Here is a 25,443-nt window from a genome sequence, read left to right as displayed (position 1 = left end):
TTAGTGTAAACCATGCCTTGTTGCAAACACCTAGGGCTGCAACTAACGATTATTTTCATAATCGATTAGTTGGCCACTTATCAGTAGTTTTTATTGGTACCAATCTGGTGTTGATCAGATTTTTGATGACTTTTTGATAACTTTTTTCAGCAATTCTGGCATAAGGCATTTTTTTGTTTACACCATTTATTGTGCAGGATCAATAATGTGATACCGTATTTAAATAGTTCAGACAATGCTGTATGCGTTGATGCCAAAAATATTTATTTTTGTTTTGTTAAATGAATTTTTATCATGGGATTAGTTTAATTATATATTTTTTAAAACATTTTTTATTTCTTCCTTACAATTTTTTAGTCCATCTAGAGGACATCTATGAGCAAGTGTTGGATTGCTCATACAGGTAAATAGGTACTGCATTGATCCATGAGATCCTACTCTATTAGTAGAGACTGGCTTAAGCAAAATCTATTGATAGCAGAGTCCCGGCAGTCACGCAGGGCTAGCAAAGGCCTATGGCTGCAGTGACAACAGATCTGCTCCACGTGAGGGTGTCCCATGGAGCATATCCAAATCGCAACACTACCTATAATGGATAGAATGTTCATTTAAATGCCACTATCGCTTCTGACATTTACCCTTACAAATACCCTATGAAAGAGCAGAGAAGACATCAGACAGAGATCCACAAACCTGAAGAAGGCTTCAAAAATCAAGCTAAAGACTTGTAAACCCACGTCCAAAAATAAAGAAAATCTAATACTGTTCCTACTAGAAGGGAGCTCAACATTCAATCATAGAAGGGGCCAGAAAGAATCCAAAAGATACAGCAAAAGTCATATAGAAAACTCTACAAAGGTAAAACCTCTGTGTATGTGTTTTATCAAGGGATCGGTTTATTTATATATTTTTTAAACATTTTTTATTTATTTCTTACAATTTTTTAGTCTGTCTAGAGGGCGTCTATGAGCAATCGTTAGATTGCTCATACAGGTACATATGTACTGCATTGATCCATGAGATCTGCTCCACATGAGGTTGTCCCATGGAGCAGATCCAAACCACAACACCACCTATGATGGATAGAATGGTGATTTAACCCCTTAACGACAATGGACGTCAATGTACGTCATGGTGACGTGGTACTTAGCACACCATGACGTACATTTACGCGCCGCCATGATCGCGAGCACCGGAGCGGTGCTCGCGTCAGGCCTGGCAGGTCCACGTCATTAACCCCTCAGATGCCGTGATCAATACAGATCACGGCATCTGCAGCAGTGCGGTACTTTGAATGGATGATCGGATCGCCCGTAGCGCTGCCGCGGCGATCCGATCATCCAACATGGCGGCCGGAGGTCCCCTCACCTGGCTCCGGCCGTCTCCCGGGGTCTTCTGCTCTGGTCTGATAATCAACTGATTGTTATGAATAGTCCCCTATGGGGACATAAAAAGTGTAAAAAAAAAAGTTACAAAAATTTCAATAAAAAAGTTTTTAAAAAAATTGGAAAAATCCCCTCCCCCAATAAAAAAGTAAAAAAGCCGTTTTTCGCATGTTACCCCCAAAAAAGCGTAAAAAAAATTCATACACATATTTGGTATTACCGCGTGCAAAAAAGTCTGAACTATTAAAATATATTGTTAATTATCCCGTACGGTGAACGGCGTAAACATAAAAAAAAAAAAGTCCCAAATTGCTGCTTTTTTGTCACATTTTATTCCAAATTTTTTTTATAAAAAGTAAAACCTAAGCAAAAGTGGTATTAATAAAAACTACAGATCATGGCGCAAAAATTAGCCCTCATATCGCTCCATATACGGAAAAATGAATAAGTTATAGGTGGTCAAAATAGGGCAATTTCAAAACATACTAATTTTGTAAAAATGGTTTGAGATTTTTTTTAAGCGGTACAAGTATAGAAAAGCATAAAGCATGGGTATCATTTTAATCGTATTGACCCACAGAATAAAGAAAACATGTCATTTTTACCGGAAAGTGTACAGCGTGAAAACAAAACCTTCCAAAATTTGCTAAGTTGCGGTTTTCTTTTCAATTTTCTCACATAAATAAATATTTGTTTTGTTGCGCTGTACATTTTATGGTAAAATAAGTGATGTAATTACAAAGTACAATTGGTGACGCAAAAAACAAGCCCTCATATGGGTCTGTGGATGGAAATATAAGAGAGTTATGATTTTTAGAAGGCGAGGAGGAAAAATGAAAATGCAAAAATAAAATTGGTCTGGTCTTTAAGGCCAAAATGGGCCTGGTCCTTAAGGGGTTGAAAGCCACTTTAACATTTACCCATTTAGATCAACTAATCGATGGACCAACTAATCAATAATGAAAATTGTTTACAACAGTTTTCATTATCGTTTATCAACTTTAGTTGTTTTAGCCTTAGCAGATTAGTTGTTAGCTTTAGCAGATTAGTTGTTTTAGCCTTACAAGCACCCTATGAAAGAGCACAGAAGACATGAGATAGAGATCCACAAAGCTGAAGAATGCTTCAGAAATCATGCTAAAGACTTGTAAACCCATGTCGAAAATGAATGAAAATTCAAGACTGTTCCTACTAGAAGGGAACTCAACAGTTAATCCTAGCAGAGTGGAGAAAGAATCCAAAAGATACAAAAAAAGACCTATAGAAAACTCTACAAATGGCAAAACCTCTGTTTATGTGAAAATTGAAGACCCAAAATTGTGTTCATAGAGGGAAGGACACCATGAAGGAAGAGGCTAAGATTTGCCTGAGACCACCTGGACTGTCCACAAGGAAAGTGTTGTAGACAAAATTTGAACTTTAAGGACAGGGAATATGATACTGCATACCAAAACCTTTATTAGCTGTGAAGCATGGTAGAGGGACCATCATGGTTTGAGGCTGCTTTGCCGCTTCAGGGCCTAGATGCCTTACAATCAATAAGAGAAAATTATTCAATACCTCATATTACTTTTTTAGATTTTTAGTTTCAGTGTGGAAATACTATTAAAGTAAATGGCATACTCTGAAATCAAAATACAATGGAGAAGATGGTTTTACAGGCTTCAGTATTACCCAGCAACTTAATCTCAAGTTTCACGCCGGACTGTAAATACCATCATTATGTAGCAGGTAATATAAAGAAGTAAATGTTCTCTGTACAGGGAATGCATTGTGTATCAAAATCATTATAAGCTTCAGATATAATCTCAGGAGCCATTCTCTACTCTGTTATTAAATATTACAGTAAAAGGTTCTCAAAATGACATTTCGCTCTTCAACAGCTTCTTGTATTCTCTACTAACCTGCTCTGTTCTTCAGCTTAAAGCATAAAGAACGTACAGATACTGAGCTCCTGATCTGGGACAAGTGCCAGAGTAGATATTGTGAGAAAAAGTCTCCTTAGCATAGATTCATTCCACTCAGGAGACATACTGGTAATGAAACGATGGCTTTCAGTTATAGAAGGTAAGTGTCTAGGGCCATCTTCTCACATAACACATCCTCCATATATATGTCCTCTGGTAACAACAACGTCCAGAACATTGTCCATGCATCAGAAAATAAGAGAATTGCATACATTCACTTACACTGGACATCTGACTCTTGCAGTATTCAATTTTGTACAAACAAAACTAAGACTGCAATGGCTAAAAGCCTAATAATACGATGCACATAATACGGTACTCACAGACTTCTACATGGTTCTACTGTACCTCCTTTTGGTGTCATACAGAGGGAAATAATCAAATTGCAACAATCTTGTGGAGCCCAGGGACCAATATGACTGGGACCAAAGGCATATGGGGTATTCACAATCTACATTACAGAAGAAACTTGATTCCTCACATTTAGGAAGGCTAAAAAAAACAACATTACACCAGCTTGGGAAAATGCTAAAAATAATAACATTGTGAGACAGCAGGGTTCTGTACAGAAACAGTACCCTGATGACAATGATAAGTCACAGCGTCAGGGGGATGCTGCATTGTAATTCTTGTTGTCAGAGGTTTTCCCCTATAGAAGATTAGATTTCTTCTATACCAAAGAGCAATACTTGTTTAAAGTATTAAAGGGAATCTGTCATTAGCATTACCCACTTATATGGGGGCAAAGTGACGGGGGCATTACTTATATGGGGGCAAAGTGAGTGGGGGCATTACTATATATATATATATATATATATATATATATATATATAGCTAGTAGACTATCACAGAGACAAATTCCTTATGGGATTTTGCTGAGTCAAAATTCCCTTAAGGGTTATGAGAAAACAAAACATGACATATCTTGCAGTTAAATCTTAACCTTTTCAAAACAAGAATATAGCCCTGAAGGCAAAACACCCAACCAATATCCAATAAAACGTAACTTATAATAGTCAAAATAATAATGAACACCACGTGTGGACAACATTTTTAAAACCAAAAGAGACAGTATTGCACTGATCACAATATTGCAATGCACAGTATTGTGCTAAATTATATTGCACTCTTCATGGTATTCCACCATTCATCATATTGCACAGCTTCACAGTTAGCAGGCGTATCAGTAGGGGAGCTTATGTGTCATCCGTTTGTGATGTAATCAGAACAACCAGCCAATCATCATAATCACTGCGACAGGAAGCTGTACCTGTCCAATTGATCAAGGTGATGCTTTCCTTAGACAGGTGTTCAGCCGATAGAGGCATCAGACACTTATCTGTCATCTCCTCCATAGTGACGTATTCACAGAAGAGCGGCCACTAGCGCATGCTCATATCGGCCCCTATACTGCGCAAACCCGTTCCCGGCCGCCAGAGTCACAGCTCTGCGCCGCTGGCCCGAACATCATCCGCAGAAAGCCGAAGTCGCGCTGCACCAAAGACCAATACTTAGCACAGAGATTTATGTGCTTATGCAAAACACAGCCAAAATTATAGAGTCCATAAAAACCATAAGGACAAAGACAGGGGAAGGGAGAGGACACAGTAAATAATATTATAAAGATGGATTACATTAAATAATATTAGGTCCTTTACAGGTAGTGTTGCATCACTAAAGCTATACTCAAGTAAAAATAGGCTAGGTTGCACAATTGAATTTCCACTGTACATAAAATACTATTTACCATGCTAATGTGTCCACATTCAAGCCAAATAAGATTATTAAGTCCCAAACCAAAAACTGTACTAAACAACAAGTGTTAATATATCAAATAAATGCTGTGCATGAAAACCCTTCATTTAGTCCATGTGGGCTTAAACTTTTTAACCGGAAGATCCACTTGGATTCCTCCTTCAGGAGGATTTTATCCAAGGATCCTCATCTCGGGCCCATCCTAATCTGGTGAATCCCACAGAACTGTAGATTTTTGGGATCTTTATTGTGCTTTTCCCATATGTGCCTAGATAGGGGGATGTCTGCATGTGTATTTATGATGCTCACATGTTTAGAAACCCTTCTTCTCAGCTCCTGAATGGTCTTACCAGCATACATTTTTGGGCATGTACATATGGCAGCGTAGACAACCCCTCTACTCTTACAATTTACAAAATCGTATAGCTTATTGACTCTTTGATCAACCAGATTCACCAATTCATGCCGTCTCACCATGTAACAACAGAAACTACAATTCCCACAAGGGCATGTTCCCTGGGTAGAGTTCGTCAATCAAGTTGACAGTTTCTCTCTTGAAAAATGACTATGGACCAGATAATTCCTCAAATTGGGTCCTCTCCAATAAGTAATAGTCATTAAAAGCACTATTAAGATCCTCATCGGCCAAAAGGATGGGCCAGTAGCGTTTCAAAAGCCCTAGTACTTTACTTGACCGATCATCAAAAGTGCCAATGCACCTTATGATACCCGTTTTTTTTTTCTCTGATATAAGCTCTACGTATATGACTTAGCGGGTAACCACGATCAAGGAATCTCCTGGTAAGTTTAGAACTCTCGTCTTCAAAGGTCTCTTCTTGGGAGCAATTGTGCCTCATGCGTAAAAATTGACCCACTGGAATCCCTTTCTTCAAAAGGGATTGGAAAACAGCTTTCCCAGTGTAGTAAACTATTTGCCGCAGTTTCCTTACGGTATGTGCAAGTTTGAAGGTACCCATCTTTATCAATCATGATGGTCAGGCCTAGGAAATTAATCCTATTTTCATGGATTTCGGAAGTAAAATGCATCCCTCTCTCGTTCCTGTTAAGTGCCAAAACAAAATCGTGAAAAAGTGCCCTATCACCATCCCACAAAATCAAAATATCATGAATCAATCGGCCCCAAAATTAAATGTGATTAGTGTATACATTTTGCTCAGTGAATACAAAAGTGTCTTCCCACCACCCAAGAAACAAATTTGCGTATGTAGGTGCACAAATAGTGTCCATGGCCAATCCTTTTATTTGGTGATAACATTTCTGATCAAAAGTAAAATAATTGTGGGTAAGAAAAAAAATTAAGCAGTGAAAGGACAAACTCATTGTGATTCCGGAAATGGACACCCTTAGTGTTAAAAAAGTGTGAAATTGCCCTCAGATCCAAATTGTTCTGAATCTACTATACAAGGCCTCAACATCAAGGTTTGCTAGCAGTGTTTTTGGAAACAGAAATCCCATGGATTTTTGATGGTATCTTTCGTATCCTTTAGGAACGAAGGTAGGGTACAGACAAAAGGTGATAAGATTTGATCCACATACCGAATGGATTCTTGTGTCAAATTATCATTCCCGGAGATAATCGGTCATCCGGGAATTGGGGTAACATTCTTATGCACCTTTGGGAGTGCATAAAAGGTTGCTGTCACTGGCCATGGATTAAAGAGAATGTTGTACTCCTATTCCATAATTAATCAATTCATTTTCGCATTAGAGAGTAGAGATTGAAGTTCCAATAAATATTCTGAGGTGGGATTTTTTGCCAGAATCCTATAAGAGCGGCGGGTATTACAGCACAGCCTAATGGCTGTCTACCTAGGCAGAAGCAGGTCTTTTTAACTATGAAAGAAGCGATCAGATTGATTGTTATGGGAAACTGCACAAGTCTTCCTCTGTGATAAGAAAAAAACATTAAAGGGGTACTCCACCCCTAGACATCTTATCCCCTATCCAAAGGATAGGGGATAAGATGTCTGATCGCGGGGGTCCCGCCACTGGGAACCCCCGCAATATTGCATGCGGCACCCACCTGTTTTTGTCCGGAAGCGCTGGAGGGTCATGGGAACGGAAGTCCGTGACATCACGACTCCGCCCCCGTGTGACGTCACGCCCCGTCCCCTCAATGCAAGTCTATGGGAGGGGGCATGACAATATTGCGGGGGTTCCCAGTGGCGGGACCCCCGCGATCAGACATCTTTTCCCCTATCCTTTGCATAGGGGATAAGATGTCTAGGGGTGGAGTACCCCTTTAAATTCACTTTGCCTTGCTTTACCTGCTGAGTAATAGACCGTGTATGATCGGTCACAGAAAATATAGGAAACAGACTGACATCTCCTCCAGGTGAATTCTGGCTCACAAAATTCTTGTTCACCCCAGCTTGTGCCAGAGGCCTTTCTGAGTTTCTCTTTTATAGCTGACATTCAAGCCTGGTTTATTGTAGTTTTGTCAGTCCTCGTGCTGATAAACAGCTTGGAAAGAATCATAAAAGAAGTACTGAAGATAAAATTTACTATCTCTATTTACTGGCTATATATTGTACTGTACCACATTCTTAGGGCAGAGTGCACAATATCTTCAAGAAGGGGTGGTGGTAGCCTTATCTTAAACTAATGCAGGGATTTCCTAATCCAATAATTTATCATCATTACAACAGATATTGGGAGGCTTAACCACCATTACTGAAATACCATAATCTACGTCTAATATGTAGAGAACACAGGAAAGCTCTTAGGAACCGAGGGAACTCAGTCAGGTGACACTGCAGTTTATTCTAAGTACCTCCTGAAATATATGAGGACATCATTTATACGGTGCTGCAGTACAGAGCTGCATAGAGCGGATTCTGCTGTGCAGAGATCAATGAAATAAGATTCCAGGAGCTGCGCAAGATATCTTCAAGAGAATCACAGAGGAATAAGAAACCGTAGCCTAAAGTTGTATATATAAGAGGATGGATTACAAGAACATTGGCAGTGACAGTCTTAGACTTAGGGAATGTGGAAATTAACGGGGTACTCCGCTGCTCAGCATTTGGATCCAACTGTTCCGACCATTGTAGCTGGCGCCGGGAGCTCGTGATGTCATAGCCCCGCCCGTCATGATGTCACGCCCCACCCCCTCAATGCAAGTCTATGGGAGGGGGCGTGGCAGCTGTGACGTCACGAGCTCCTGACGCCAGCTCCAGCGTTCGGAACAGTTTGTTCAAAACGCTGAGCAGCGAAGTACCCCTTTAAGGCAAAGTGATACCTTTGCTATCATTGCATTCTAACAATAGGACTATGCTTACATAGTGTATTCTGAGGGTACTTTTGGATTTGTGCCATATCTTCTACTAGCTGTCATGGATGCAGATTAGCTTCATTTAATGGGGTTAATCAATGGCTAGCGTTTTTCTGTGCGATACACTCATAATATTAACATGTCACTTATTCCTGTGTATTTGAATTGTATGCTCAAAAAAATGTGTCGCAATTCACAATGTGAACTGCTGCACACATTGCAGCAATTTATGGCACCTGTTTAAGCGTGGACATTGGTCCCTCAAGTTACAATGTTAACTGGTTCCAAGGTGACCATTGTATGTTTAAACAATTATGTTGCTATGTTCACACGGAGTAAATTCTGCAAACTTTACTGCACATTGGCCCTGATTTACTAAAAGTGGAGTGTAGTTTTCTTTGTGTTTCTTTTTTCCCCGTCCGGGTGGCTACACTCGGAAGCAGCTCAGAGCAGCTTCATAGCAGGCTTCATAACCGCGCTGAGGCCACTTCCGGGTGTAGCCAGGAGGCTGCACATACGCAGTAAACGTGATTACAGAGCAGGGAGGAGGGGTAGAGGCAGAGAGAGGCAGTGAATAATGATTAGCCGGGCCGAGAGCCGAAGAAACAGCACTGACGTCACAGTGCCCGAAGGCTGAATCGTAACCCCGCCTGTGCCATTTACTGCTAATTTGTATATTCTGAAAGAAGGAGATATCAGACGAATGGAGCAATGGATCCAGGCATTGTAAGGATTGTTTTTCTCAGCATCACCCGCACTACCAGGCAGTACCACTGGTTTGTGCGGGTGACTATTCTGACAGTTATAATTAAAATATAAAGTTATAATGGTCCAGAAAAGTAAATATTGAAAATATTGTAACCTGAGGCCATTGTAAGTTGAAGGACCACTGTAATACATGCCAACCATATGAACCAAGACTAATAGTCTTAAAGGAGATCTCCGGTGAAAAAGAACGTATCCCCTATCCACAGGATAGGTGATAAGTAGCTGAATGCTGCCGCCGGCATGCGCTCCATTCATTCCTATGGGAGCGCCGAAAAGTACAACTCTCAGGCTTTATCAGCGCCCCTATAGAAATGAATGGAGTGCGTGCCATCTACCGGTAGACAACACGCACTCCGCACTAAGAGAGTGCCGGGGTCCCGTCACGTTGATCGCAGGGGGCCCCAGCGGTCGGTCACCCCGCGATCTATCCTGTGAATAATGGTTAAAGGGGTTATCCAGGAAAAAACTTTTTTTTATATACATCAACTGGCTCCAGAAAGTTTAACAGATTTGTAAATTACTTCTATTAAAAAATCTTATTCCTTTCAGTACTTATGAGCTTCTGAAGTGAAGGTTGTTCTTTTCTGTCTAAGTGCTCTCTGATGACACGTGTCTCAGGAACCGCCCAGTTTAGAAGCAAATCCCCATAGTAAACCTCTTCTAAACTGGACGGTTCCCGAGACACGTGTCATCAGAGAGCACTTAGACAGAATAGAACAACCTTAACTTCAGAAGCTCATAAGTACTGAAAGGATTAAGATTTTTTTTATAGAAGTAATTTACAAATCTGTTTAACTTTCTGGAGCCAGTTGATATATAAAAAAAAGTTTTTTCTTGGATAACCCCTTTAAGTTATTTTTTGCCAAAGTACTCCTTTAATGTAAACCCTGTAAAAAGCAATCCTCCTGTTTTATATAAAACTGCGTTGCCCATCCGAGAGCAGAGGGCATATCTCAGTCTACCAAAGTGCACTGTGAATAGAAAAGTCTAAGAAGCAGGTGAAATGGGGGAAACAAGGCAGAAAGATGAAAGGTATTTGAACTTTACATTCAGCATTTAGCGTGAAAGTTTTACGAAGGGTCACATGACTAGTAAAAGTATAAAGGAATGTGACCAGTTTGTCAATACACTTATTCGAGCTCAGGTTCGCTGTTGTTATGGTTTTCTTATAGATCATACATATCATACATTACAGCAGTATTTTCCAATCGGTGTGTCTCCAGCTGTTGCAAAAGTACAACTCACAGCATGCCCGGACAGCCTTTGGCAACAGCTGGAGACACACTTTTGGAAAACACTGCACTACAGTATCATTTTTTTTATTGAAAAGGTAATGGCAAGGTAATGATAAGCACCCCCCCTCCCCCAATATGTCCTATTACATATCTAGTGAATCATTATTAATTCAATTTTTGCTATAATATATAAACGGTTTCAGAGCACTTGCTCCAATGTTTCATTCTAATTCGAACGACATTTTCTGAGCCATTCTCTGTCATCACTGTTACCATAGCAATAAATTCAGCGGAGTGTATGAGGCGAAATACTGTACTTCCCGTGTAGCATTTTTTTTTGTTTTGTTTTCTCGAAGTGTTTTGCCATTTTGGTTAAATAGGAGGATGTAAAAAGCAAGTGGGAACTTTATAAAAATTCTGCTGACCTGTATAGACAATGTGCAAGCAACACATATATATATATATATATATATATATATGCATCTAAATACATACCATGTATACATCCAATGTTTTATTTGCTTTTCCATGAAAAATTAATATAGGGCAGCATTGTGCGTGCAAAAATATAACTACCGTGCACAGTGCTGCAATATATGTAAATATGTATAAATATGTTATTGTTCATAAAATGGTACAGGTTACGGCATTGTATAACTCAACACGTGCATTTTATTTCTGTAAATGCATTCAACTGCTGCCCAATCTGAAATGAAGCGGGATCGGATGGGTGTGCCTACCCTTTGCCCCTGCCCCAACACACAAACACATCAGTGCAGAATTTATTTTTTTCAGCTACTCATAGTCCCGGTAGGAATGATAGATAGGCCAAGAAAGGCCTTAAGGGCCACAACTACCCGAGTGCCACTTTCAACTGTATTTACATCCTCATGATGCGCACACAGTTGAAAAGTGCAGAGGTGCAAAGAGCCTAAAGCTTCCTGTGCTGCCATATACTTACTCTGGTAGGCCGCAGGCTGCTTCTGGCCTTTATCCCACAAAAGTCTGGCAGCAACAAAGGATATCTGCATCCCAGCATAGGCAACATTTTAGACTTATCATCAAGCTGCCTGCCTCGGACTGGAGAGCTACAATAAGCAATGTGGGAGCAGAAACAGATTTTATTATGTTTTTGTTTAGGGTCATACCTATCTAGCTAATATGGGGTCTACCTATTAACTTACCTAATATTGGATTTAACTACCTAATACGGGGAAGTCTACATTCATAATAGGGGTTCACCTGCCTATATATCAAACATGGGGGGTCTACCTGCCTAACATTAGGGGTCTACCTCACTTTTATATACACCTACCCAATATGAAGGTACTACCTTCCGGATATGAGCAATCTACCTACTGTATCTGTCTAAAATGTGGGTCTACCTACCCAGTTTGAGAGATCTACCCCTCCACCTAATATTAGAATTTTACCTACCTATCTACCTACCTAATATAAGGGATATACAGACCAACTATGAAGGGTTCTATCTACCTATCAAATGTGAGGTCTATTTACTTATTATGGGACTTCTAGTTGCATACCAAATAGGGAGGGACCTACTATATGGATACACAAATGAAGACTACAACTGTATAGGGGCACAAAGGGGTAACAAGCACAAATGGGGCTCCATAACTGTGAGGGCACTATTACGGTTTGCACTTTTATTATTTATTTATATAGGGCCTACAAATTCCGCAGCCCATGCCCATGAAAGTATGGGCATAAAGAGGGCATAATTACTGTATAGGGTAGCTGAGTGGTTATTATTATTAAAAAGAGAATCATTTCAGGTTGGTGAAATCTAATCTCTGGATCTGTCTAGAAGGGGAAGGTGGTTCAGTGGTCGCCTACTTTTGATAATGGGACAGAGCTGTTATAATGCCAGTGATGGTTCAGTAATGGTAGCGGAGACAACCCCAGATACTGCAGGTTTCCAAGTCATATGCACATGTTTCACAGAATGCAAGGAAAATGTGGGGTCTCTGCTGCCATCACACCAATGAGGTCATTTTGGAAATCTGGAAAAAGCCAACTCTACTAGAGATTTACCCTTTTTCATGGGTTTCCCGAACATTCCCTGAAAAGTAGGGATGTATGGGTAACAATTATGTCTAAGTCATCACTAATATATTTGTATAATCAACATATTCCACTATAATTGTTCAAAACACATGAGAAATAGAACATATAACTATGTTCTGCATTCAAAGAACAATTTATTTTCCAGAACATCACAAGCTACAGCTATTTACTTATGTGATGCTAAATTTAATTAACATTATTTAAGAAGGTTGTGAATTTCACTTAAGCCATAAGCTTATTTCTAAATTATTAAAAGCGGATTTAATTTCAGAACAGTAGAAATCTAAAATATTAGAAGTTCTGCCAAGATAGAATTGTCACATGCTACAATGTCACAGTGACAAATCTGCTAAGAAATATATATATATATATATATATATATATATATATATATAACTCAATGTGTGTGTGCGCGTGTGTGTGTGTGTGTGTGTGTATGTATGTATGTGCGTATGTTTCAGCATCACGTCCAAACAGCTAAAGATATTAACATGAAACTTGGCACACATGTTACTTATATGTCAACAACAAACATAGGATAGGTGATTTAACCCTTACTCACCCCCATTTGCCAGGGTCCGGGTTTTTGTTTAAAATCCCATACAAGTCTATAGGAAATATATTTTACTGCATAACTTCCAAACGGCTGGAGATATTTCGATAATACTTGGTCACATGTTACTTATATGTCCACTTAAAATATAGGATAGTTAATTTAACCCTTAACTACCCCCATTTGTGAGGGTCAAGGTTTTTGTTTAAAGTCCCATGCAAATCAAAGGGAAATATATGTTCCCACATAACTTCCGTACGGCTGGACATATTTCAATACCTGGTACACATATTACAGGTCAGGATAGGAGGTCGGGATTGGAGGTCGAGATAGGAGGTCAAGATAGGAGGACGGGATAGGAGAATGGGATAGGAGGTCGGGATATGACAACAATATGAGGACGGGATATGAAGTCAAAAGCTTCCTCCTTTGTTTATTTTCCTCCCCAACAAGGATTAGGAAGGAAAAACCAGACAACGACGGGGACTCAGCTAGTATATATATATATATATATATATATATATATATATAAAACTCAATGTGTGTGTGTGTGTGTGTGTATGTATGTATGTGTGTGTATGTTCCAGCATCATGTCCAAACGGCTAAAGATATTAACATGAAACTTGGCACACATGTTACTTATATGTCCACAACAAACATAGGATAGGTGATTTAATCCTTACCCACCCCCATTTGCCAGGGTAGGGGTTTTTGTTTAAAGTCCCATACAAGTCTATGGGAAATGTATGTTACTGCATAACTTTCAAACGGCTGGAGATATTTCGTTAATACTTGGTCACATGTTACTTATATGTCCACTTAAAATATAGTATAGATAATTTGACCCTTAACTACCCCCATTTGTGAAGGTCGGGTTTTTATAATGTATGTATCACATAACTTCCGTACAGCTGGAGATATTTCAATAATACCTGGTACACATATTACTTATATGTCAAATAAAAAGATATGATAGTTAAATTAACCCTTACCCACACCCTTATATAAAAGATGGGTGTTTGTTTCCAGTCCCATGCAAGTATATGGGACTTCTAGTACCTTACTCCACCAGCCTCGCTCTGCATCTCCTGGTGAATGTGTCAGTCCGGCTTGCAAGCCACACCCCATCTCACAAATACATGCCCACATTTTAAGCCACCACCCTTTTTATTATCTACCCTTTTTGTGCATCGGTCTGGATTGCAAATCACGCCCAGTCCCACAAAGCCACGTCCCCTTCTATTTTCAGCTTACAATATCTTCACCACAAATCAGTCCCACCTGAGGACAGGATATGAGGATGGGACATAAGGATGGGATATGAGGTTAGGGATATGAGGTTGGGGATATGAGAACGGAATATGAGGACGGGATAGGAGGTCGGGATAGGAGGTCGGGATAGGAGGTCGGGATAGGAGGTCGGGATAGGAGGTCGGGATAGGAGGTCGGGATAGGAGGTCGTGATAGGAGGTCGTGATAGGAGGATGGGATAGGAGGACGGGATAGGAGGTCAGGATAGGAGGACAGGATATGAGGTTGAGATAGGTCGGGATATGAGGACGGGATATGAGGTCGAGATATGAGGACGGGATAGGAGGTCGAGATATGAGGACGGGATAGGAGGTCAGGATGAGGTCGAGACATGAGGTTGGGATATGATGATGGGATATGAGGTTGAGATATGAGGACGGGATATGGGGTTGGGATATGACAACAATATATGAGGACGGGATATGAAGTCAAAAGCTTCCTCCTTGTTGATTTTTCTCCCCAACAAGGATTAGGAAGGAAAAACCAGGCAACGCCAGGTACTCAGCTAGTGTAGTGATAGCAGTGAAAGCTAAGTAGTAATGTATATCCAGTCTGATAAATCCTTCATAACATGTGGATAAAATAACTTTTCTAGAAGCTTCCATAACTGTACAAATATATATATTTTTTTAACTAATGTTTTCAGATTTCGTCGTCAATTCCGTCAATTTTGACAGAATTCAAGTCAATTCAAGTCAATGGGATCCGTCGGACCCAGTGGAGTAATTTTGCTCTAACCCGTATTTGGGGCCTTTTGACACAAAAAAAATGCTGAATGGCCCTTAACAGGACAGAGCACAACGGCAATGTGAACTTATCAATACACATTTCCGTTTTAAAATAAACAAATAAACAGATATAGGAATATGAAACACTGATGTATCTGCATAAAAGGCCTATGAAAATTTTGTACCACTTCTATAACGGAATATGGAACACTGACGTATCTGCATAAAAGGCTTATAAAATGTGGTACCTCTTCTATAATAACTAATAGGCTATATTTCTATGAATGATACATAACACTACAAACATCTGAGTCACCAGGCTTATGTAAGTCTACTTTGAGACGTTTTCCAAAATCTTCCACTGATACATCTGAAAACAACCACATTCACTCATGAAGGAGTCACTGGTTGATTTTCTTGGCTCCTGACTAATGTTTAGTATTCATCAATACCTGCCCACCTATTTATTTCCATATCCCCATCTTACCTGGGTGTGAAATAAAATTGCAGAAAAATATAAATATATATATATATATATATATATATATATATATATATATATATATAAAATATCTTTCAACTATATTCATTTCATCACCCATCATCTAGAAGTAATTAAGGGGCCAGAAGGTTACATTACATTAATATATCAGAGAGCATTAACCCTTCAGATTACTCATACTTTCCTTAAAAAGGGTTTGGCTGCTCAGGAAATATACTAAACCATGTTTGCAGGTTTGAAACGCCAGTTTCTTTTTTGATTTGCCAAGACAAGCCCCAGACACTGACATGACTGGAAAGAGAAGTTGTATGGTGTTCCAACCTGTTAATCTTCATACTGAATCAACAGTTTCCCAAAAATCTATAACCACATTACAAATCCATTCTGTGTTATGGATCAAAAAAGTAAATGTAGTTAAATGATGAATAAACAAGCAACACAAAAAGATATCTGTGTAGGCCACACAAGATTGAGCTGCTCATGGGAGATCTGACAGTAGCAGACATATTCTCAGTTCTCTCATAAGAGAGATGTGATTTATGGCTCCTAGGCCATACAACTCACTCGGTAACTGTTGTTGACATTCCATTACTAAGTTTTCATCATAAGAACAATGTACACGCTGTAAACAAGAACAGTGTGTCGAAGGGCATCTGCAAAAGTACTGTATACTGTAACATTAATCGATGTATGTATTGTATATTATACATAGGGTCATATCATCCAAAAAAAAATAAACATGATCCAATGTCAAATACAAATGGGGAGCTCACCTGAGCATGTTGTGGAAACAGCCACAACACTAGACAAGCCAGGTATATCCCACTCCGGAGAGAATGTACACAGGAGGTGCAATACTGGCAGAGGCCCCAAGCCAACTAGGGTAGAATAGAAGAACAGTAGCAGAAAATTTGACTTCCAATCGGGCAGGCACTCCAAGGATGGTAGTAACAAATATAGATGTAAACTATAAAATGTTATTGTCCAATTATAAGCGCTTTCGGGAACTGACCATTCTTTTCTTCAGATAGACGGACTACCTACTACGGTAGGGAACGGTCAGTTCCCAAAAGCGCTTATAATTGGACAATAAAGTTTTATAGTTTACATCTATATTTGTTACTACCATCCTTGGAGTGCCTGCGCGATTGGAAGTCAACTTTTCTGCTACTGTTCTTCTACCTGCAAAAAGTGATATTGTACAGTTCAATTCCCCTACAAGGTCATTAATACATATGTACTGTAATAACCACCCTTTGTTTCCTATCACTGAGTTACTTACTTTTTTACCTACCCAAACACTTTCCACCAGCCCAAGCATGTTATGTACCACCAATAATGTGGCACAGTAACAAATGTTTTGGGAAAATCATGATATATGATGTCCAACAACTCACCCTGGCCAAGTTCAGAGCTGACCTCCTCATAGAAGCTGATCAGATTGGTTTGACAATACTGGTTTCTCATAAACCCATGCTGATATGGAGTTTTACATCATTTTCATTCATATACTCAAGGATAGCATCTCTTGGGAAAAGCAAGGCATTCTACTCACAATAGAGGATAAACTAACAGGCCTATGGTGTCTGGACTCCCTTTATGACTACTTTCAGAATGCTACAACCATATTGTCTACAAGCTAGTCCAGAAGAACAGACTTTAAGGGGGTTATCCAGGAAAAATCTTATATATATATATATATATATATATATATATATATATCAACTGGCTCCAGAAAGAACAGATTTGTAAATTACTTCTATTAAAAATTCTTATTCCTTTCAGTACTTATGAGCTTCTGAAGTTAAGGTTGTTCTTTTCTGTCTAAGTGCTCTCTGACGACATGTGTCCCGGGAACCGCCCAGTTTAGAAGAGGGGATTTGCTTCTAAACTGGGTGGTTCCCGAGACATGTGTCATCAGAGAGCACTTAGACAGAAAAGAACAACCTTAACTTCAGAAGCTCATAAGTACTGAAAGGATTAAGATTTTTTAATGGAAGTAATTTACAAATCTGTCTTATACAAGGTATTTGACCTGGCACGGTCACGATAATGTTCAATTACAGAGTGCTCTCCTGTTGGCAAACAGGTGGCTAGCAGCTTTATCTATATATGTGCCTCAGTATGGTGCTTCTCGAATACAGCAGAGCCTACAAGACCATATCCACATAGAGAAAGGAATCATTTCAAAGCACTCACCTCGGACACCAATTTAGCGTGCAGAAGATTCTTTATTCGCGATTACAATAGCAGGTACATAGCAGGGAGGTGGTGAGATGGAACAGGAGCGGGTGGATTGAGCCGGTGGGCGACGGTACGTTATCGCGCTCTTGCGCTTCGTCAGGCCCCACCTGCTTTCTGGCAGGTTTCCTCAGGCTAAAAATTGCTTTATAAGACAGTCAGCAACATGTCAGCGCTGGGACCGCTGTGTGACACACAGGTCACAGCACATAGGCCCCTTATTCTTCTTACATGCGGGCGGCGAGTTTTCTACTGTAGAAGAAAAAACAGTGCCCGTTCTCCTGACTCCCTAGAGTGCACACCGGTGATGCGAAGCGGATGGCCAGTTTTCACAGCAAGCGCTCTCTGCTCATCGGGAGCGAGTGCTTGCAGAGAAAGCTGTTGCTGACTGTCTGAAAGCATTTACGGTATGCTTAAATTGTAAATGTTAACAACTTTGTCATCCTGGGTATAGTTTATAGGGTACAAAGTATTGACAGTTGCAGTTTAAAGGGGTTATCCAGGAAAAAACTTTTTTTTTATATATCAACTGGCTCCAGAAAGTTAAACAGATTTGTAAATGACTTCTATTAAAAAAAATATTAATCCTTTCAGTACTTATGAGCTGCTGAAGTTGAGTTGTTCTTTTCTGTCTAAGTGCTCTCTGATGACACCTGTCTTGGGAACCGCCCAGTTTAGAAGCAAATCCCCATAGCAAACCTCTTCTACTCTGTGCAGTTCCCAAGACAAGCAGAGATGTCAGCAGAGAGCACTGTTGCCAGACAGAAAAGAACAATCAACTTAAGCAGCTGATAATTATTGAAAGGATTAAGATTTTTTAATATAAGAAATTTACAAATCTGTTTAACTTTCTGGAGCCAGTTGATAAAAAAATAAATAAAAATAAAATAAAAAGTTTTTTCCTTGAATACCCCTTTAACCTCTTAAGGACCCATGACGTATGCATACGTCATGAGTCCCGGTCCTGCGATATAACGCGGGGTCACACGGTGACCCCGCATCATATCGCGGCGGGCCCGGCGTCATAGTGAAGCCGGGACCCGCCTCTAATAGCGCGTGGCACTGATCGCTGTGCCACGCGCTAATAACCCTTTAGCCGCGCGCTCAAAGCTGAGCCGCGCGGCTAAAAACTAAAGTAAAAGTGCCCGGCTAGTTCATAAGGTATAAAAATATACCTTGTTTTAAACCGCTCGTTCAATGGCGTACACGCAAAAAAATTCCAAAGTCCAAAATAGCGCATTTTTTATCACTTTTTATACCACAAAAAAGTGAATAAAAAGTGATCAAAAAGTCTGATTAGAACAAAAATGGTACTGCTAAAAACTTCAGATGACGGCGCAAAAAATGAGTCCTCAAAGCGCCCTGAACACAGAAAAATAAAAACAGTTATAGGGGTCAAAAGATGACCATTTTAAACGTATAAATTTTCCTGCATGTATTCATGATTTTTTTCGGAAGTGATACAAATTCAAACCTATACAAGTAGGGTGTCATTTTAACCGTATGGACCTACAGAATAAAGATAAGGTATCATTTTTGACAAAAAAATGTACTGCGTAAAAATAGAAGCCCCCAAAACTTACAAAATAGTGTTTTTTCATCAATTTTGTCGCACATTGATTTTTTTTCCCGTTTCACCGTAGATTTTTGGGTAAAATGACTAATGGCATTACAAAGTAGAATTAGTGACGCAAAAATTAAGCCATTATATATAATTTTAGGTGAAAATTTTTAAGAGTTATGATTTAAGGAGAAAAAATTGAAAATGAAAAAACAGAAAAAGCCCGGGTCCTTAAGGGGTTAACCTATCAAAACTTTTGACATGTCTCTATGAAATAGCAAAAGGTTTTCTTGTAACAAAATTAACACTTCAATTCCTTTAGAACATGGTTGTAAATTGCCATTGGGACCTGGCAATTTGTCTATCACCCTCTATATTTCCTAATTAATTTAAAGGGGCAACACTTTTAGTTTTAAGCTTTTTACAATTCAAACAACAGAAAGTCATTGTAGAGTTAGTTTTACTCTCTTTGGTAATGGTTCTCGTTTTCTCAGTCATTGTTTTCTTTACCCTGCATGTTTTAGAAGTTTTAAAGCTTTCTTTATGTTTATCTCTTCCTTTATATTATTTCTCCACACTTGTTTTCTTTACTTTCTACCTCTTTATCTCACATTAGGTGGGTACCTCTCAGAATGGAATTTAAGACGCTTTTAAAATATCTCATTTAGGATTTGCATTTTCAATTTGTCAATGAAGTTAAGGAATCCGTAACCCGATTGAATTTCCCCATCCTGAAGCTCAGAGGGGGTCCTGCACAAAACGCCCTATTGTAAGACAAGTGGTCGCTATTTCTTAGGTTCCCTTTCTAGATGCTGCATACGTCTGTATCACTATGCTGCTCTCCTTCCCCATATTAGCCTCAGTAAGCAGAAGCCTTTCCAGGTTATCAACCTCAGTGTGGATAGCTGCTGACTGTTGGGCTTCCAAATATACAACATCCACACATTGTGCACAACAGCATGCACCAGCAAAGACTGTCATAGGAGTATACACATTGCACAAGCTGTACATTGGACAACATGGCCAATAATGGTGCACATTGTAGTTAATGGGAATAGCATATATAACAAGTTTATGTCATTTAATACATAGAGGTCATGAATTAGAAGTAAGCTCCCTCTAAACTCACTGGATCGAAAGTCACTTAAAGGGCTACTCCCCAGGAAAACTTTTTCTTTTAATCAACTGGTGCCAGAAATTTAACAGATTTGTAAATTACTTCTATTCCAAGCTCTTAATCCTTCCAGTACTTATCAGCTGCTATATGCTCCACAGGAAGTTCTTTTCTTTTTGAATTGCCTTTGCTTTTGAACTGCTTTTGAACTGTCTGACCACAGTGCTCTCTGCTGACACCTCTGTCCATGTCAGGAACTGTCTGGAGCAGGATAGGTTTGCAATTGGGATTTGCTCTTACTCTGGACAGTTCCTGACATGGACAGAGATGTCAGCAGAGAGCACTGTGGTCAGACAGAATGGAAATTCAAAAAGAAGTGAACTCCCTGTGGATCATACAGCAGCTGATAAGTACTGGAAGGGCTAATATTTTAAGAGTCACACAAATATGCTTTATTGATAGGCTTACAGATTACATACAAGGAAAAGCACTGAAATGATGGAAAAGAACCAACGGCCCAACTAGGCCATAACCAAAGTAACAAATGGTACAAGTGATGCATCAGATATTAACAGCACATTAACAATTGGCACAAAATCATATTGGCATAAAAAAGGTATGCGGTGTTTGAAGGCTGGTCATCCCCGACACTGCACAATAGAATTCCCCCATCCCCAAGGGCTAATATTTTAAAATAAAAGTAATTTACAAATCTGTTTAACTTTCTGGCACCAGTTGATATAAAAAAAAAATGTTTTCCAGTGGCGTACCCCTTTAATTTAATTTGCACATTAACATTATGTGTCTCTAGATCACACTCACATTTACAGTTTCCCTTCATACACTGTAAGTGTATTTAATATTTAATAACATGAAGAATATAAATGTTGACTCTTTAGAGTCAGTGTTGTAACCTGTCACATAGGCTAGAGATCTGTCAGTGAAGCCATGGGGAGTAGTGGCAGACAGCTGGGTTCAAAAAGGGACAAAAAAAAAAATGGCAGTAAAATAGGGCAAGAAGGGAAAGGGGAAGTTTCATACAGCTTTTTTGTGTACATGTGTCACAAATGTTTGTGCAAATTGCGATTTCAGCAAAAATGTTCTTTTTTGCTTACACATCACTTAGTTATTTTAACACAATTCCTTAGAATAAAGCCAAATTTACTTTGACTTTTGCAGTGGTAGAGGATTCATCAAATGCGACAATATCGCAAATTTCTCACTCCAGCACTGCCACACTATAAAGGGGTACTCCACTTTAGATAAACGTATCCACTATTCAGAGGATGGTGTCTGATTGTGTGGGGAGGGGACGAGAGGAGTTTGACCTCTGTGACTTCACACAATCTTTCAAATGGAGCCCCGCCTCTTACTTCTGAATGCTGATTGGATGAGCGGCTATCATTGTCCAGCAAGAGGAGGCTTCTTGGAAGGTGTGGGCCAGTGTTGTGGAGCACGCAGCAAGGAAAAGAAGCCTCCAGAGGGCTCCTTTCGGGATAACTTTATCTAAAGTGGAGTACCCTTTAGGCTAGGTTCAGACTACGGAATTTCCACCTGCAATTTTGCTTTGAAATTGCAGGCGGAAATTCCGCTTTCTAAAATGTATAGTGTAGGGAATGGGTTTCCGTTCACAGATTCACACTTCGCAATTTGTGAAGCGGAATTTGTGAACGGACAATCCGCTTGGAAATTTCCGCCTGAAGAAAGGCGGTGCTCTTTCTTCAGGTGGAAATCCGCACGGAACACATTGCAGTCTATTGGAGACTGCAGTGTCCGCATGGTCCTAGCGCCGACTGATTCAGCCGGCGCTGGCCGCACTCGGAATCTCTGGGCCGAAATTTTCTGCCTGGAGATTCCGTAGTCTGAACCTAGCCTTAAACTTACTTTAATTTAAGGATATGTGGTGAACCAGTACAGAATATAGCATACTGACCATCCTGTGTGGCAGATGGTGCCATCGGTGTCGGTCGTAGGCCCACATTGCTCGGTACTCTGTATCTGCTACAGTTATGATATGGTTAATGTATTGTCATTTATTGTGTACCTGTTGCTTTACTCCCTGTTCTTAGGGAGTGTGCATGAGGTGAACCATGTGACTTATCTGCCCAATAGGGATCCTCCAAATCTGCCTCTTATATAGTGTGGTAGGCGTTCAGAGGTCAGGGCAATCTTGTGCCAGCTGACGTACAGTTTGGAGAAGTCTGAAGTGCGACTGTGAGGTGATTCTGAGAAGGCCTGCAACCCCGCATCTTCTAAAGAGTATCCCCGCACCCAGGTGAATGTCAAGCCTAGCGGTAAGCAATAACATCTCGGGGATTCAGTCAATTTAAGTCAAGTCACTCAAGTCCAGCATGGGTTGCCATACAGCAAGTCAGTCATACACAGCACAATAAACTATAAGTCCCAGCAAGCCGATAAGCTTCCAAGGTTCACCCTGCATCTCTCTTCATACCAATCTGAGCTGCAACAGATTATACTATCTATCCTGCCTCAATAAAGTCAGTCATAATGGTTTCATATATTGGTCTAAAGTAAACTCCCGCCAATGTAGGATCGCACTGGATTTATAAAGAGGAGTCTGCCTTTTGTATAAATCCAGGCACATGTAAGGCTGTCTGTGTGACAGCCTTGGAAACCAGCTCTGAGCTTGTGTAGATTTGCACTACAATTACCGTATTTATCGGGGTATACCACGCACCGGCCTATAACACGCACCCTCATTTTACCAAGGATATTTGGGTAAAAAAAGTTTTTTACCCAAATATCCATGGTAAAATGAGGGTGCGTGTGTGTGCGTGTATACCCCGATATACCCCCAGGAAAGGCAGGGGGAGAGAGGCCGTCACTGCCCGCTTCTCTCCCCCTGCCTTTCCTGGGGTCTAGAGCGCTGCTGCCGGCCCTTCTCTCCCCCTAGCTATCGGCGCCGCTGCCCGTTCTGTCCCCCTGACTATCGGTGTCGGCGCCCCATTGCCGGCGCCGATAGCCAGGGGGAGAGAAGGGGCAGCGGCACCGATTGCCGCCGCCGCTGCCCCGTTGCCTCCCCCCATCCCCGGTGGCATAATTACCTGGGTCGGGTCCGCGCTGCTGCAGGCCTCCGGCGTGCGTCCCCAACGTCGTTGCTATGCGCTGCACGGCACGGCGCATGACGTCAGTGCGCCGCGCCGTGCATAGCAACGACGCAGGGGACGCACGCCGGAGGCCTGCAGCAGCGCGGACCCGAACCAGGTAATTATGCCACCGGGGATGGGGGGAGGCAACGGGGCAGCGGCGCCGGCAATGGGTGCCGCTGCCCCTTCTCTCCCCCTGGCTGTCGGCGCCGCTTCTCTCCCCCTGGCTATCGGTGCCGGCAATGGGGCGCCGGTACCGATAGTCAGGGGGACAGAACGGGCAGTGGCGCCGATAGCTGGGGGAGAGAAGGGCCGGCAGCAGCGCTCTAGACCCCAGGAAAGGCAGGGGGAGAGAAGCGGGCAGCGACGGCCTCTCTCCCCCTGCCTTTCCTGGGAGTGTATCGGCGTATAACACGCACATAGACTTTAGGCTAAAAATTTTAGCCTAAAAAGTGCGTGTTATACGCCGATAAATACGGTAAATACATTTAGTAATACATTTGTGCAAAACCCCATCTCCTCTGCTGTTAGCCCCAGCAACATGGTGAGCGTGGCAGGGATTACTAAAAAGTCGCCAAAATATTCCTTAACTGCGTGGTTTGGGCAAAAAGTTGCTTCTTCTCCCAGATTTGTGCCAGGTAAATGAATTTCCCCCAGCTGCTTTTCCATAGACTTCAATATGCTAGTTAAAAAAAAAAACTGCAATTTTTTATTTTATTTTTTTCATTTTACACTGTATAACACCCAACCTGAAACAAGGTTTTAAAGAAATCATAGTGAATTGTAGTAAGGGTTCCCATGCTTGTCCATTTTGCACATGGCTCAGAGAGCGTAAATTGTTGACAGATTCCCTTTAAATGTAAAAATATACATGACTTGAAGGGAACTTTTTCATGCTGAGTTATCAATGATGATTTCTATGGAATGTGAACACAGCCTAAGGCTTGGACCTGTAGAAACACGTTCAGTGACATATCACATTTTACAAGCACTGTAGGGGATAGCTGAGTATATAGAATGAAAGCTATAGAAGGAACACAGTAAGATATGATAATAAAAAATAAGAATCGTCAAATAACAAATGAATAAATGGGGAAAAAAGGGATACCGTATATACTCGAGTATAAGCCGAGTTTTTCAGCACGATTTTTTGTGCTGAAAACACCCCCCTCGGCTTATACTCGAGTGAACTCTCCGCCCTCAGTGGTCTTCAACCTGCGGACCTCCAGAGGTTTCAAAACTACAACTCCCAGCAAGCTTCGACATCATCCAGCCCCCTCTCACCCCCTTTAGTTCTGTACTCACCTCCGCTCGGCGCTGGTCCGGTACTGCAGGACTGTCCGGTGGGGAGGTCGTCCGGTGGGATAGTGGTTCCGGGCTGCCATCTTCACCGGGGGGCCTCTTCTCCGCGCTTCGGGCCCGGAATAGAGGCGTTGCCTTGACGATGACGCAGAGGGATGTTGGTAATGAACGTACCTCTGCGTCATCGTCAAGGCAACGTGACTACTCCGGGGCCGGGCCCGAAGCGCGAAGAAGAGGCCCTCCAGCCGATGGCTGCCCGGGCTTGCTGGGAGTTGTAGTTTTGAAACGTCTGGAGGTCCGCAGGTTGAAGACCACTGAGGGCGGAGAGTTCACAAGAGGATGATGACAAGGGGATGATGAATGCGGGTGGGGATGATGACAAGGGGATGATGAAGGGGGGGGTGTGGGATGATGACAAGGGGATGATGACAAGGGGATGATGAAGGGGGGTGTGGGATGATGACAAGGGGATGATGAAGGGGGGGTGTGGGATGATGACAAGGGGGGGTGTGGGATGATGACAGGCGGTG

At 41.1% G+C, this 25,443-nt stretch overlaps 1 protein-coding gene across 1 annotated transcript in view; it reads right to left on the bottom strand.

Annotated features, from left to right (window-relative positions):
- Positions 1 to 25,443, bottom strand: part of ANKH (ANKH inorganic pyrophosphate transport regulator) — a 163,638-nt gene that overhangs the window by 100,105 nt on the left and 38,090 nt on the right. The window lies entirely within an intron of this gene.

The sequence above is a fragment of the Hyla sarda genome, chromosome 5, assembly GCF_029499605.1.
Source record: "Hyla sarda isolate aHylSar1 chromosome 5, aHylSar1.hap1, whole genome shotgun sequence".
Lineage (NCBI taxonomy): Eukaryota > Metazoa > Chordata > Amphibia > Anura > Hylidae > Hyla > Hyla sarda.
Note: the sequence above shows the minus strand (reverse complement) of the source record. Positions and strands in the feature narration are given on the sequence as shown.